Source organism: Sapajus apella, unplaced genomic scaffold, assembly GCF_009761245.1.
Source record: "Sapajus apella isolate SASKATOON/1434 unplaced genomic scaffold, GSC_monkey_1.0 scaffold4, whole genome shotgun sequence".
Lineage (NCBI taxonomy): Eukaryota > Metazoa > Chordata > Mammalia > Primates > Cebidae > Sapajus > Sapajus apella.
In genome coordinates this window covers 32,775,295-32,790,706 of record NW_022436944.1, presented here as the reverse complement: position 1 = coordinate 32,790,706, position 15,412 = coordinate 32,775,295, and positions in this window count along the sequence as shown.

Below are 15,412 nucleotides of genomic sequence, written 5' to 3'. Positions count from 1 at the left end.
CTTGAGATCTAAGAGCAGAACTTGTGTGTCCATTTCTGCGTTGTTGATATAACCAAACCCAAAGTTTAGGGCAGGTGGCATTCACAGAGAGAAGACACTGTTAAGTTACATTGCAAAGGATGCAGATACAGGGAGGGATCATAAATATGGGCCAGTAATATCATCTATCAACAGGAAGGGAAAGGAAAATGAGAGACTGGACAGGATGAGAGGCAGTTCAAGGGAGGAGGTTCAAGGACACAGGGCATAACAGCTATTCTCTCATACTCCGCAAACCGGACCCCAACACACACACACACCCACACACACGCATGCACACACATGCGCACACACGAGAGAGAGAGAGAGAAGCATCTAGTCTGAACACATGGTGAAGCCTAATATCCATTTGTTTATCCATAGAGATGGGGTTTCACCATGTTGTTCAGATTGGTCTACCTAATATCCATTGCTTTCCTCCTTTGCAAGAAGAAATCTGACCCAGCCCCAGCCAGAGGGGGTCGTTCCTGCCTGGTCTAATCTTATCTTTGTAAGTCCATTTGCTTGATCAGTGATTGGTTTAGGATTGGTCACATGATACCATTCAAGCCAATAAGGAGTGAGAGAAAAATCTGCCAGCCAGTAGAAGGGTTTCCCTGAAATGTTTCCTGGCTAAAAACAAAACAGAAACGAGCAAAAAGCCGCAGCCCTCCTTTTCTAAATTTTGTGAGGTCTGGACCTGCCACCACGCTCCTGCATGGCAGAGTGGACAGAAGGAAAGAACCTTAGACTTGCTGATATTGATAACAGCTGAATTCAGTGCCAGAGCTGCCCTCCCTCTGGGTGACCTGACATCTGCGATGGATTTTATTTTCTCCAGGCTTATCCTCTCCCCTAGACTCCAAATGCTTTCAGCTGCCTCTGTGGCCTCTACATTCGAGTGTCTCACGTAAGTACAAACAAATTCCTCCTGGGACTTGCTGGGATTCCCTAAGAGCAGACAGAACAGAAATCGGACCCTCTGAAAATCACGCCATGAAAATGCCATTTGTTAGTGAGGTGGCAAGATACAGAGGAGAGAAAACCAGTGTGGAGCCCCAGAGTCCTCAACCTGAATCCTGGCTCTGCCACATACATATCTCAGTGAAGTCCTTATGTCACCTCTCTGGGTCTCAACTTCCTCACCTGTAAAATGGGGATAATAGAGTTGAGGGAAGAATTACTGAAATAACATATGAAAAGCTCCTAGTGCACGATGCTCAGTAAATGTCAGTGATGCCCTTTGTTGGTGTGGAGAACAATAACAACATCTCGGCCAGGTGTGATGGCTCACGCCTGTAATCCCAGCACTTTGGGAGGCCGAGGCAGGTGAAGCACCTGAGTTCAGGAGTTTGAGACCAGCCTGGCCAATAGGGTGAAATCCTGTCTCTATTAAAACTACAAAAAATTAGCTGGACATGGTGGCAGGTGCCTGTAATCCAAGCTACTCAGGAGGCTGAGGCAGGAGAATCACTTGAATCCGGGAAGCAGAGGTTGCAGTGAGCCGAGATTGTGCCATTGCATTCCAACAAGACTCTGTCTCAAATAATAATAAAAATAACAAAATCTCAGTTTGGAAGGGAGTCTGACAGGTACAATAAATGATTGTATTTCCTGGATGATCATAGCAGGATCATTGCATGCCAAAATAACCATCACTGCACACTGCAAGGCATAAAGGGCCAGAACCAACTGCACTGTGCATTAGGGCAGCATATCCCAAGTGTATTCTTAGAAACTTAGCTCTCACATAGTGTGAATGTTATGAAGGGGCAAAAGAAATGCTGGGATTAAACAACTTTGGGAAACATTGCTTTAACACCAAGGCAGTTTTGTTTGTTTGTCTTTGTTGCTCTGTCGTCCAGGCTGGAGTACAGTGACACTATCTCGGCTCACTGCAACCTCCGCCTCCCGGGTTCAAGTGATTCTCCTGCCTCAGCCTCCCAAGTAGCTGGGATTACAGGCCCACACCCCTATGCCCGGCTAATTTTTGTATTTTTAGTAAAGAGGGGGTTTCACCATATTGGTCAGGCTGGCCTTGAACTCCTGACCTCAGGCCATCCACCTGCCTTGGCCTCCCAAAGTGCTGGAATTACAGACATAAACCACTGCTCCCAGCCCAAAGCAAGTTTCTTTAATGCAGGACCTCTCAGAGCATTGAACATGGTTGTACACTTTGAAGTATCCAATGAAGGATGGAATCTGCAGAATTTCCTAAACCTCTTGCTCCTGCGAGACCATCCAGCTGGGAAAGGCTGCATCAGGAAGTGAGGCATCTGTCCATGTAGTGGCAAAACCACAGACACCAAGGTCAGCCTCAACTTTGCTTTCACCCTCAGTCACTGCACTGTAGAAATTATCTCCTTTTCTGCTTGGGTCTAAATGGTAACTTAAGAAACTTCAGTCACTGCTGCTCCACAGTCTTCCACAGCGTCCCCATTCACCTGCTCCTAGTGAAGCAAACCTCCAAGTTCATGGTGTTAGTAGTCTTCTAAGGCTGAGAGAAGAGAGTCATCTGCCAGGACAGAGAGAATTCTCTCTTCACATTCCCGTCCTGAGGCAGGCCCTGAACACAAGTGAGCAGAGCCGGCTTTCCCATCTCAGCCAGGCCCCTCAGCTGCTGAGTTCGGTAAATTTCAAGAGAGCTGGCTTTCTTGGGTCCTGCTATTGCCCTTTTGTATGTATGTTAATGAACTTAAAAGACCCATCGTATGTTCTAAGACTATAACTAAGAGATATAAGGAAAGGTCAGGATCTGGGGCAGACCAAAAAACCTTAGCAAAACCCTTAGACTCTGAGGAAGGGACTGCGCATAGTTCCAGAAGACCTGGGCTCCAAAGTTCACCTGTAACACACACGTGAATGAGCTATTCCTTTCTGTTGCCACCTCCCAGAATGGTCAATCATCTTGTCTCAGAAATTGACCAGATAAAACGACTGTCAGTTCTCACACAGTCTTATCCTGAGTCTTTTAGTCTCAGGAATGCTGAGAAAACAGGTCTTTTCCTGAACTCTTTTAACTAGAATGAAGAAGACATTCCCAGGATGATGCCAAGTCAAAAACAGGCACTGATGAATCTTTATTTAAGCATCTACTATATGTGACAGATGTATATGGTCCTCGTCAGAGAGAAGAGCCAACTGCCCACAAATGTGTATGGCAAGGATTAATCCCAGCCATTCCTGGGACCATCACCAGCTCTTCTGGGCTATCTGCTCAGTTGCAGTTTGGAAAGCTGAGCAATGTCTGCAATGTAAAGAATCCCATCCACCCAGCCCTTATCAACCCGCTCTGACAGCTGCAGCTGTGGGTGAGGCCCTTGGGAAGATTTACTTAAATATGAAGCTAGACGCGGGTTTGCCTTTCATTCAACATACTTGCAGGGAACAGGCGTGGAGACAGCAGAAGAAAGGCTGGCCAACTGCTTTGTGGGTAGGCAAGGTGGACCTTTGCCTGGGAGGCAGGAGGCCTTTACAGAAACGATGGAGTGGCATGCAGCACAGGCCTTTGCATGCCCCTGAAACTTAGTGTTTTTGGTAGGGGTTTCTCTGGAAGGGCTTTTGAGGAAGAGAGGCAGACTGCTATGGTGGCCTACTGGATCAGCAGTCCTGGCCTCACCTCTAACAGACCGGGTGATCTTGCCAGGTCATTTCCTTCCTTCCTTCCTTCCTTCCTCCCTCCCTCCCTCCCTTCCTCTCTTTCTCTCCTTCCTTCCTTTCTTTCTTTCTTCTTTCTTTTGTTGGTAGAGACAGAGCTTCACCATGTTGCCTGGGCTGCTCTCAAACTCCTGGACTCAAACAATCCACCCACCTCAGCCTCCCAAAGTGTTGAGATTACAGGCGTGAGCCACCACACAGTTGTTCTAGATCTATTAGGATTTTTTATCATAGTAAAATATTATCGACATTAAGTAAATTCACAATGTTGTCTGACCATTATCACTACTTAGTTCCAGGACATTTAATCATCCCAAAAAGATACCCTATACCCATGAAGCAGTCACTCCCCATCACCCCTCCCCCTGACCCTGGCAACCACTGGGTGGCTTTCTGTCTGTATGGATTTGCCTATTCTGGATGTTTTGTATAAATGGCATCACACAATATGTGGCCTATTGTGCCTGACTCCTTCCACTTAATACACTGTTTCATGCTACAGTACAGATGGTGGTCTATATTGTAGCATGTATCATTACTTCATTCCTTTTTAATGGCTGAATAACTTTATTGTAGCGATAGATACATTTTGTTCATCCATTTATCAGTTGATGAACATTTGGGTTGTTTTTATCTTTTGATTACTGTGAATAGTGCTACTATGAACATTATAAGTTTTCCTTTTTTTTTTTTTTAGACAGACTCACTCTGTCACTCAGACTGGAGGGTAGTAGTGTGATCTCGGCTCACTGCAACCTCTGCCTCCCGGTTCAAGCAATTCTCCTGCCTCAGCCTCCCGAGTAGCTGGGACAACAGGCGCATGCCACCATACCTGGCTAATTTTTTTTATTTTTTAGTAGAGATGGGGTTTCACCATGTTGGCCAGGCTAGTCTTGAACTCCTGACCTCAGGTGATTCACCCACCTCAGCCTCCCAAAGTGCTGGGATTACAAGCGTGAGCCACCGTGCCTGGCCACATTACAAGTTTTCAATTGGATACCTGTTTTTAATTCTTTTGACTATAAACCCAGGAGTAGAATTGGGGGTCATAAGGTAATTCTATGTTTAGCTTATGAGAAACCTCCCAACTGTTTGTCATAGTGTCTGCATCATTTTATGTTCCCATCAGTAATGTAAGGGAGTTCCAATTGCCCCACATCGTTGCCAAAAGGAGAATTTTTTAAAGCAGGAGGCCACTTAGTAATCAAACCTTTTCTTCTAATGAAATCTTTCTTGGAAACTCTCTGCAATAAAATAGATTAAAAATTAAAAGAAACTGCTGGGGTAAAGGTGATAGCACTTCCGAAGACTCTTCTAGGATTCCAAGGGCACAATTTAAAAACCGCTTGCTGCAAATGGGTTTGCTAGATTCTTCCCTGAAAGGAATCTGAAGACCCTGTTTTCTCCCTCTCTCTAAGGTCCATCCACCTGGTCCCTGGAAGTAGGTATAGCTTGAAGAAGGTTCTTCCCATCTGTATTCCATTTGAGGCTACAGTGCTCCTCAAGCTGTGGCATGGGACCCACTTTCAGAAGAAATCACCTGGTTATTGTTAAAATGAAAATTCTGGGCTGGGTGCAGTGGCTTGCGCCTGTAATCCCAGCACTTTGGGAAAACAGGGCGGGTGGATCACTTGATCCCAGGAGTTCAAGACCAAACTAGGCAATATGATGAGACCCTCTCTTTATAAAAATTTTTTAAAAATTAGCCAGGCATGGCGGCACATACTTGTGGTCCCAGCTACTCAGGAGGCTGAGGTGGGAGGATCACTTGAGCCTGGGAGGTTGAGGCTGCAGTGAGCCATTATCATACCACCACACTCCAACCTGGCCAACAGTGAGACCCTATCTCAAAAAAACTAAATAAATAAATATATAAAATTGTAATAAATAAATAAAGCCAGGCGCAGTAGTTCACACCTGTAATCCTACCATTTTCGGAGGCCAAGGCTGGCGGATCATGAGGTCAAGAGATTGAGACCATCCTGGCCAACATGGTGAAACCCCATCTCTACTAAAAATACAAAAATTAGCCAAGCATGGTGGTACGCGCCTGTAGTCCCAGCTACTCAGGAGGCTGAGGCAGGAGAATCGGTTCAACCCAGGAGGCGGAAGTTGCATTGAGCCGAGATTGCGCCACTGCACTCTAGCCTGGTGACAGAGCAAGTACACATCTCAAAAAAAAAAAAAAAAAAAAAATTTTTAAGAAATTCTGGGACCCCACTCCAGGCGTATAGTATGGGAATCTTCTTAGGGTGAACCTAACATTTGCATTTTTTACATACTTCCCAGATGATATTTGTAAGGGTTATTGCTGAGTTTAGAATAAGCCAATTTATTTAACTCCCGGGCGAGGTTCCACGGTCCCGGGGGAAGGGGCCAGGGAAGTCGCACCAACTTCCTGGGGTGTGAGGTTTTTATGGCTAGAAGGACCGAGCAACAGCTGGGTGCTCTGATTGACTCCAGGGGAACGGGATTGAGAGGAGGCGGGCCGCTATTGGTTGGCGGGTTGTTGGGCGGGTTTTCCGGTGGGAGAGCCGCCAGGAGCCTTGCATCAGCTGGAGCCTTCCAGGGGAACCATGCGGCAGAGCTCGGTGCCGAGTGCAGAGCCTGGTGCGGGTGCAGAGCCTGGTGCCGGGTGCAGAGCCTGGTGCCGGGTGCAGAGGTGGGTGTGTCCAACCTCCTGACGAGGCAACCGGCCTTACAATATTGATGCCCTAAAATCGGAGCACCGCTAACGGGAAAGGACTGAGAGGTGAGAGGCGGGAGAGTAAATGGGGGAGGCTGACGGAGACCAGAATGCCACCACCCCTGTGTCCTTGTGAACGCCCTTCTCTGCTCTCTGAATGGGAGGAGAAGCTAGATTTACTTTGGGATCCAGGTGCCAACTGGGGCTACCTCAAGATCATCTTGGCACCACTCCCTGTGCACAGGACTGTGAAGGTCAGTCCTGAAGGAAAAGGACCCTCTCATGCCCCTCAGGAACTGTGTACAGTGTTGTTTAGCTTTATTTATTTATTTATTGAGACGGTTTGCTCTTGTAGCCCAGGCTGAAATGCAGTGGCACTATCTAGGCTCACTGCAACCTCCACCTCTTGGGTTCAAGCGATTGTCCTCCCTCAGCCTCCTGAGTAGCTGGAATTACAGGCGCCTACCACCTGCCTGGGACACAGCCAGCTAATTTTTGTACTTTTTGTAGAGATGGGGTTTCGCCATGTTGGTCAGGCTGGTCTTGAACTGCTGACCTCAGGTGATCTGCCCACCTCTGCCTCCCAAAGTCCTGGGATTACAGGTGTGAGCCACCACACCTGGCCTTTTTTTTTTTTTTTTTTTTTTAGACAGAATCTCACTCTGTCACCAGGCTGGAGTGCAGTGGGGCAATCTCAGCCCACTGCAACCTCTGCCTCCTGGGTTCAAGCGATTCTCCTGCCTCTGCCTCCCAAGCAGCTGCGACTAAAGGCATGTACCACCATGCCCAGCTAATTTTTGTATTTTTAATAGAGACAGGGTTTCACCATGTTGGCCAGGATGGTCTCGATCTCCTGACCTCATGATCTGCCCACCTTGGCCTCCCAAAGTGCTGGGATTACAACCGTTAGCCACCTCACCCAGACGGTGTTTAGCATTTCTAAGTGCTGTTATTTTTTCTAATGATGCTTATTATGGCTACTTTTTTGAAATTGGAAAATTTCAAATATAGAAAATCAGTCATAAAGCAATGACTGTTTATGTGAGTTTAAGCAGCATTAGGCAATGCTTCGTTTGTGCTGAGAATCAACATTATTTACTTTGGGAATCTTGCCGAGATTTCTGTTAAGTCATTTATGCACAGTTTCTCCTCCCAGCCTTATGACCCAACGTAGTTATTCCCAGCTGATGCAGGGAACAAGAAAAAGCATCATACACAGACCCAGCCTTGTGCATTGAACTCACCAAGGCCATGAAGGTCCCCTACTTTAGCCACTCCCCCAGGGAAGAAACCCCCTCTTCAGGTTTTGCTGGGACTCATCCAAGAATGAATAGCTCCCCCATTTCAGTGATCCATTGCTGTGTAACAAATCTTGCCAAAACAAAGTAACTTAAAACAACCACCATCATCTTCGCTTTGACCACTGTTTGGATTGGCCAAGCTTGACTGAGCAATTCTGCTCCATGTGATGTCAGCTGGGGCTGCAGCCATAGGGGACCTGAACTGTGCTGAGAAGTCCTACATGACTTATTCAGATGGCTGTCTGTTCACTGGGAGCTTAACTAGGGCTGTTGACTGAAATGTCTCCACCTGGCTTCTTTGTGTGGCTTGAGCTTCCCACAGTATAGCAGCTGGGCTCTGAGCAGGAGTATCCTAAGAGCAAGTATTCTAAGAGGGAGGGAGTGCGAGACTCTGTCTCAAAAAAAAAAAAAAAAAAAAGTGCAAAGCACGGATGGATTTGGAATTCAGTTCTAGCTCTAGGGTCTTGAACCAGTTACTTAATCTCTTAGAACCTCATCTTCTCCATCCACCTAATGAAAATAATGCCTTCCTCATCAGACTCATGTAAAGATTAGAGATAGCATATATAAAGCCCCTCTCACAGCTCTTCATAAACAGGAGTGGGTCATGATCATGGACACTCCAACACTGTAGGCCTGGGATCACCCTTGAAAATACAGGCCGGTTGGGTGCAGTGGCTCATGCCTGTAATCCCAGCACTTCGGGAGGCAGAGGTGGGTGGATCACTTGAGGTCAGGATCTTGAGACCAGCCTGGCCAACATGGTGAAAGCCTGTCTTTATTGGAAAAATACAAAAATTATCTGGGCATGGTGGCCATTGCCTGTAATCCCAGCTACTCTGGAGGCTGACGCAGAAGAATCGCCCGAACCTGGGAGGCGGAGGTTGCAGTGAGCCGACATCGCACCACTGCACTCCAGCTGGGCAACAGAGCGAGACTGTATCTCAGGAAAAGAAAGTAAATGCCGGATCTCTCCACTCTCTCTCCCAGGCTCATACAAATTCCTGAGTTGCCATCCTGGTTTTTAAAACAAGTTTGTGTGTGTGTGTGTGTGTGTGTGTGTGTGTGTGTGTGTGTGTTGTCTTTAATGGGATCCTACAAGACTAGATGCAGAAATCGGAAACTATGACATGACTCCTCAGAATTTACCTTTAAGGAAAAAAACCTTGCACGTGCTAAAAGATATTTATAGAAAAATGCTCCTTGCAACAGTACAAAGAACATGTTATTAATAGCACATTACAACCTAAATATGTAATGATAGGGGATGGAGGCTGGGCGCGGTGGCTCACACCTGTAATCCCAGCACTTTGGGAGGCCAAGGTGGGTGGATCACGAGGTCAGGAGTTCCAGACCAGCCTGACCAACAGCTACTAAATACAAACAGCTACTAAAAATACAAAACAGCCAGGTGTGGTGGCATGTGCCTATAATCTCAGCTACTCAGGAGGCTGAGGCAAGAGAATCGCTTTAACCGGGGAGGTGGAGGTTATAGTGAGCCGAGATCGCGCCACTGCACCCAGCCTGGGCAACAGAGCAAGACTGTCTCAAAAAAAAAAAAAAAAAAAAAAATAGGGGTTGGAATGTTGAGACATGATACCTCCATATTCTGCTGGATATTAGCTGCTAATTAAGGTATCAATAATCTGATCATCATTCCTCTTAGGGGGAAATTCTAAGGTAGGGAAGCTCTCCTGCTTTTTACTACAGAATCAGGAAGAAAGCAGATATGCTCACTCCCTGCTCCCTGGCAGGCAAGGTACAGGCATGTGAGCTGAGTGTGGTTGAGTGAGATGCTCCTGCCTAAGGCTTTGCCCACAAAGATAGAGGAACCATGAGTGACTTTCAAGATTGCGATGTTGGTAGTAAAGCCTAGCTTCCAGGGACATGGACATAGATGTCTGGTGGAACAGAGCCACCTTCCCAGAGCCACCAGGCTAGACTATGAGAACTGTGATGTGTGAGAGACACACATTGGAACTATGATGTGTGAAAGAAAGAAAGTATATTCATTAAACCACTCCAGGTTGGGGTCTCTTTGTGACAGCAGCTTTACCTTACCTTACTTGTGGTGATTTTGAAGCATGGCCACAAATTGTTTGGCACTCCTCCCATTGAGAAGCGGAGTCTATGTCTCCTCCCTTAGCATCTGAGCAGAATTATGACCACTTGGATCAATGTAATATGGTGAAAGTGATCCTATTTGACTTCTAAGGCTAGGTCACAAAAGGCCACATATCTTCCTTTCTGTTTGATGGAATGTTAGCCTCTAGAACCCAAGCAGCCTTTTGTAAGAAGTTTGACAACAGGGCTGGGCGCAGTGGCTCAAGCCTGTAATCCCAGCACTTTGGGAGGCCTAGGTGGGCAGATCACCTGAGGTTGCAAGACCAGCCTGACCAACATGGAGAAACCCCGTATCTTAAAAAAAAAGAAGTTCAACAACCCAGTCAGGGTGCAGTAGGTGCACGCCTGTAATCCCAGCACTTTGGGAGGCTGAGGTGGGTGGATTACTTGAGGTCAGTTTGAAACCAGCCTGGCCAACAGAGTAAAACCCTGTCTCTACTAAAAAATACAAAAATTAGCCAGGTGTGGTGGTGGATGCCTCTAATCCCAGCTAATCGGCAGGCCAAGGCAGGAAAATTGCTTGAACCTGGGAGATAGAGGTTGCAATGAGCTGAGATGATGCCACTGCATGCCAGCCTGGGCAACAAGAGCAAAAACTTCATCTCAAAAAGGAAAAAAGAAAGAAAAGGAAATTAGACAACCCAGAGGCTGCCACACTGTAAGGAAGCCCAAGCTGCAAGAGTCCCAGCTCAGCCCAGGGTTCAGATTATCCCAGCCCAGGGCCCTAAACATGTGAATGAAATGTTCCAGATGATTCCATTCCCTCTCCCCATATCCCAGCCTGTCATGTCATTCCAAGTTGGAGTTTTTCCCACTAAGGTCCCAGACATGGTGGTATCATCCCTGCTCTGCCCTGTCAGAATTTCTCACACACAGAATTTATGAGCATAATGAAATGGTGGTGGTTTTACTCCACCTAAGTTTGGTGAATTCTTATATTACAATAGGTAATGGAACACTTAACTAATGGCCAGGCGCGGTGGCTCACATCTGTAATCCAAGCACTTTGGAGGCCAAGGCGGGCGGATCACCTGAGGTCGGGAGTTCAAGACCAGCCTGACCAACATGGTGAAATCCCGTCTTTATAAAAAAATATATATATATATAAAAAGAAAAAAAGGAAAAAAAACACTTAACTAACATATGATAGATTCTGTGGGCTATCCAAAATACTTCCAAAAAATTTGTTTTGGCTGACCAACTTAACGAGTACTGGTTTCTGTTGTCACAATCGAGAATCTTGGTTGATTATATATACATATATATGTATACACACACACAGACGATAAAACACTATGCAACCTTCAAACTAATGATGTAATTCTATATTAATTGTCATGAAAAGATGTTCCAACTGTAATTTTAAGTGCAAACAGTAAGTTCCAAAACAGTATGTACAGAGTAGCTTCATTTTGAAAAAATGTATTACTTTTGCATAGAATAAATTCCAGGGTGTTATCTACCAAAAATATACGGTGATTACCTCAGGATATTGGCATGATAGTTGCTTTTTTGTGCTTAACTGTATTTTCTATTTTTTCTATAATGAACATCAGTTTCTTATGTAATTTTTATCTTACATAATTTTTAAATTAAAATTTTTTTTAAAAAAAGCAAGGATTACAGATCCAGGAATTTAAGAGTGCCTGAACTACCCCTCCACCTCTGGAGATTTAGTAAATTTCCAATGGGAGACCCCAAAGTGTGATCTTTAAAGAGTATGCTAGCCCCGAGTAATTCCTCCCCTCCACATATATATGTGCATGTGCATGTGTAGTGTATATGTACATGTGTATGTAGTGTGTATATATATGCATGTACACACACATACACATATATACATACATATACACACACATATACATGTGGAGGGGAGGAATTACACACACACACACACACACACACACACACACACACACACACACACACACACATATATATATGCTGCTCTTCACTTTAAGAAGTCTTTTTCCCTCTCTCCTTATATCTGAACTGGCCTGTGACTGCATTGGCTATAAAATGCATCATAAGATATTCAAGGACATCTGAATTTCAGGCCTCAGAAAGACTGGTAGCTTCTGTTTCGTTCCTCTTACTATGCCTGTCCTTGGGATGTTCTTTTTTTTTTTTTTTCTTTTTCTTTTTTTTGAGGTGAAGTCTTGCTCTGTCACTGGGCTGGAGTGCAGTGGCTTGATCTCGGCTCAACGAAGCCTCTGCGCCCCCCGCACCCCCCATTCAAATGATTCTCCTGCCTCAGCCTCCCAAGTAGCTGGGACTACAGGCATGCACCACTATGCCCAGCTAATTTTTGTATTTTTAGTAAAGTCAGGGATTTTCACCATGTTGGTCAAGATGGTCTCAATCTCTTGACCTCAAGTGACCCACCCGCATTGGCCTCCCAAAGTGCTAGGATTACAGGCATGAGCCACCATGCCTGGCCTTTTCTTTTCTTTTCTTCCTTCAACTCTTTTTTTTTTTTTTTTGAGAAAGAGTCTTGCTGTGATGCCCAGGCTGGAGTGCAATGGCAAAATCTTGGCTCACTGCAACCTCCACCTCCTGGGTTCAAGCAATTCTCCTGCTTCGGCCTCCTGAGTAGTTGGGATACAGGCACTTGCTCCCAGGCCAGGCTAATTTTTGCATTTTTAGTAGAGATGGGGTTTCACCGTGTTGGCCAGGCTCGTCTTGAACTCCTGACCTCAAGTGATCTGCACACCTTGGCCTCCCAAAGTGCTGGGATTGCAGGCATGAGCCACCACACCTGGCCAGCAATAGATATCTTGTACAGGTCATTTGTTATACCCCAACAGATAACACAAAAAGGGACATTAGTGGATCATGTTCTTTGCCCTGTTGTGTGTATTTTGTATAAATGTATGGGGTAAACAATACTTAAAATTTTTTAAATGGGCCAGTCATGGTGGCTCATGCTTATAATCCCAGCACTTTGAGAGGCCGAGGTGGGCGGATCACGGGGTCAAGAGATTGAGACCACCCTGGCCAACATAGTGAAACCGTGTCTCCACTAAAAATAGAAAAATTAGCTGGGCATGGTGGCGCACACTTGCAGTCCCAGCTACAGGCTCAGGCAGGAGAATCACTTGTTCCCTGGAGGCAGAGGTTGAAGTGAGCAGAGCGTCACCCACTGCACCCCAGCCTGGGTGACAGAGTGAGACTAGTGTAAGTTTTGTCACATGAATGCATCATGTAGTAGATCTTCTGTTTTTTTTTTTTTTTTTTTTTTTGAGACAGGGCCTCACTCAGACATCCAAGCTGGAGTACAGTGGTGTGATCATAGCTCACTGAAGCCTCGATCTCCTGGGTTCTAGCGATCCTCCCATCTCAGCCTTCCAAGTAGCTGGGACTACAGGGTTGTATCACCATGCCCAGCTAATTTTATTTCTTCAGATATGGGGGTCTCCCCATGTTGCTCAAGCTGGTCTCAAACTCCTGGGCTGAAGCAATCTGCCAGCCTCAGCCACCTGAAGTGGTGGGATTTCTTTTTTTTTTCTTTTCTTTTTTTTTTTTTTTTTTTTTTACTTTGACCTGCCATGTCTTAATATTTACCTGATTTCAAGCATGAGCCACCACTTCCAGCCTGCCCTGCTTTAAACAGCTGTGATGATCTTTCTGTTTGGGGATTTCTTTTCCTTTCCTGAAAATCATCCTGAGGGAATTTTGCTCCTAGAGTTTCTGGAGAGCAGTACTGGGCAGGTCCCCTGGCTGCTGCTGGGTGAACATTCCAATGCCAATTGTTTTCCAAGCTTTAACAATACTGCCCTTGGACTCCCTTAGGTCCTCTAACCTATTTCCAAATGCTCTCTGAGGTGGCCCTTATTTCTCTGAAGGCCTGAGGTGTTTACCTGGGATGCTTACATAGTCTTCTCTATTAGAAAAGATCCCTGATGTCTGGCAGCATGAGATCTGTGCAAAGAACAGTCCACGGGGTGCATGGTCTACAGGGCACGCAGGTGCAGAAGTCTGAGTGGGCCACTCCTTGACCTCAAAATCTTTTTCAAACAGGCACCAAGTTATCAGCTCTCACCCTTTGGGTGTGATTCATTCACCTGAGAGGGACAATTCTTCACCGGTACTTTCTTTTAAGTGAGTTTATTGAAAACATTTTTTTCTGCTGGGGTAGCATGAGATAAGTTTGAACATAATCCCAGGTGAGCACAGAAGGCAGGTGGGGCCCAAAGCTGACCCTGGCTCCACTTCATAATGTCATGTTAGACGGATCCTGATCCGTCTACAGAGAGTCAGGCTGCAGGGCTACACCCATGCCGAGCACCCCAGCATGCTCAAGAGCAGGCCCCAGTGTACACCAGAGACCCAGAGATACATTGCAAAGTAGGTAAGATGCAATTAACATGTACTGAGTGAATTTGTTTCCCAAAGCTGCCATAGCAAAGCCCATAAACTGGGTGGCTTAAAATAACAGAAATGTATACTCTCACAGCTCTGGGGAGTAGAAGTCCAAATTTAGGTGTCACCGGCTTGGGTCCTTCAGACAGCTATAAGGGAGAATCTGTTCGTGGCCTCTCTCCTCACCTCTGGTGTTTTGCTGGTGATCTTTGTGCTTCCTTGGCTTGTTGATGCATGACTCCAGTCTCCTCCTTCATCTTCACATGGCTTTCTCCTGGTGTGCATATCTATCTCTGTGTCCAAACTATCCACCCTAATATCTTCATCTTCACTTAATCATCTGCAAAGACCCCATTGCCAAATAAGGCCACATTCATAGGCACTAGGGGTTAGAACTTCAACATATTTCCAGGGAATGCAATTCAATCCTTCAATCCCTAACACTGAACAATTAGCAACAATGGTTAATAGCAGGCCGGCCGCGGTGGCTCACACTATAATCCCAGCACTTTGGGAGACTGAGGCATGTGGATCACCTGAGGTTAAGAGGTAGAGACCAGCCTGACCAACATGAAGAAACCCCCTCTCTTCTCTACTAAAAATACAAAATTAGCCGGGCATGGTAGCACATGCCTGTAATCCCAGCTATGTGGGAGGCTGAGGCAGGAGAATGGCTTGAACCTAGGAGGCAGAGGTTGTGGTGAGCTGAGATCTCATCATCACACTCCAGCCTGGGCAATAAGAGCAAAACTCTATCTCAAAAAATAAATAAATAATAACATATCTATGAAATACCAGGCACTGCCATAATAGTCATTTTATATACATTATTCTTAAATTTTCTTTTCTTTTTTTTTAAGATGGAGTCTCACTCTGTCGCCCAGGCTGGAGTGCAGTGGCAAGATCTCGGCTTACCGCAACCTCCGTGTCCCAGGTTCAAGCCACTCTCCCGCCTCAGCCCCCCTGAATAGTTGGGATCACAGGCATGCACCACTATGCCTGGCTAATTTTTGCATTTGTAGTAGAGACAGGGTTTTACCATGTTGGCCAGGCTGATTTCGAACTCCTTACCTCCAGTGATTCGCCTGCCTTGGCCTCACAAAGTGTTAGGATCACAGGTGTGAGCCACCGCACCTGGCCTATATATATTATTCTTTTTTTTTTTTTTCCTTCTTTGAGATAGAGACTTGCTCTGTTGCCCAGGCTGGAGTGCAGTGGTGCAATCGCAGCTCACTGCAACCTCTGCCTCCTGGGTTCAAGCAAT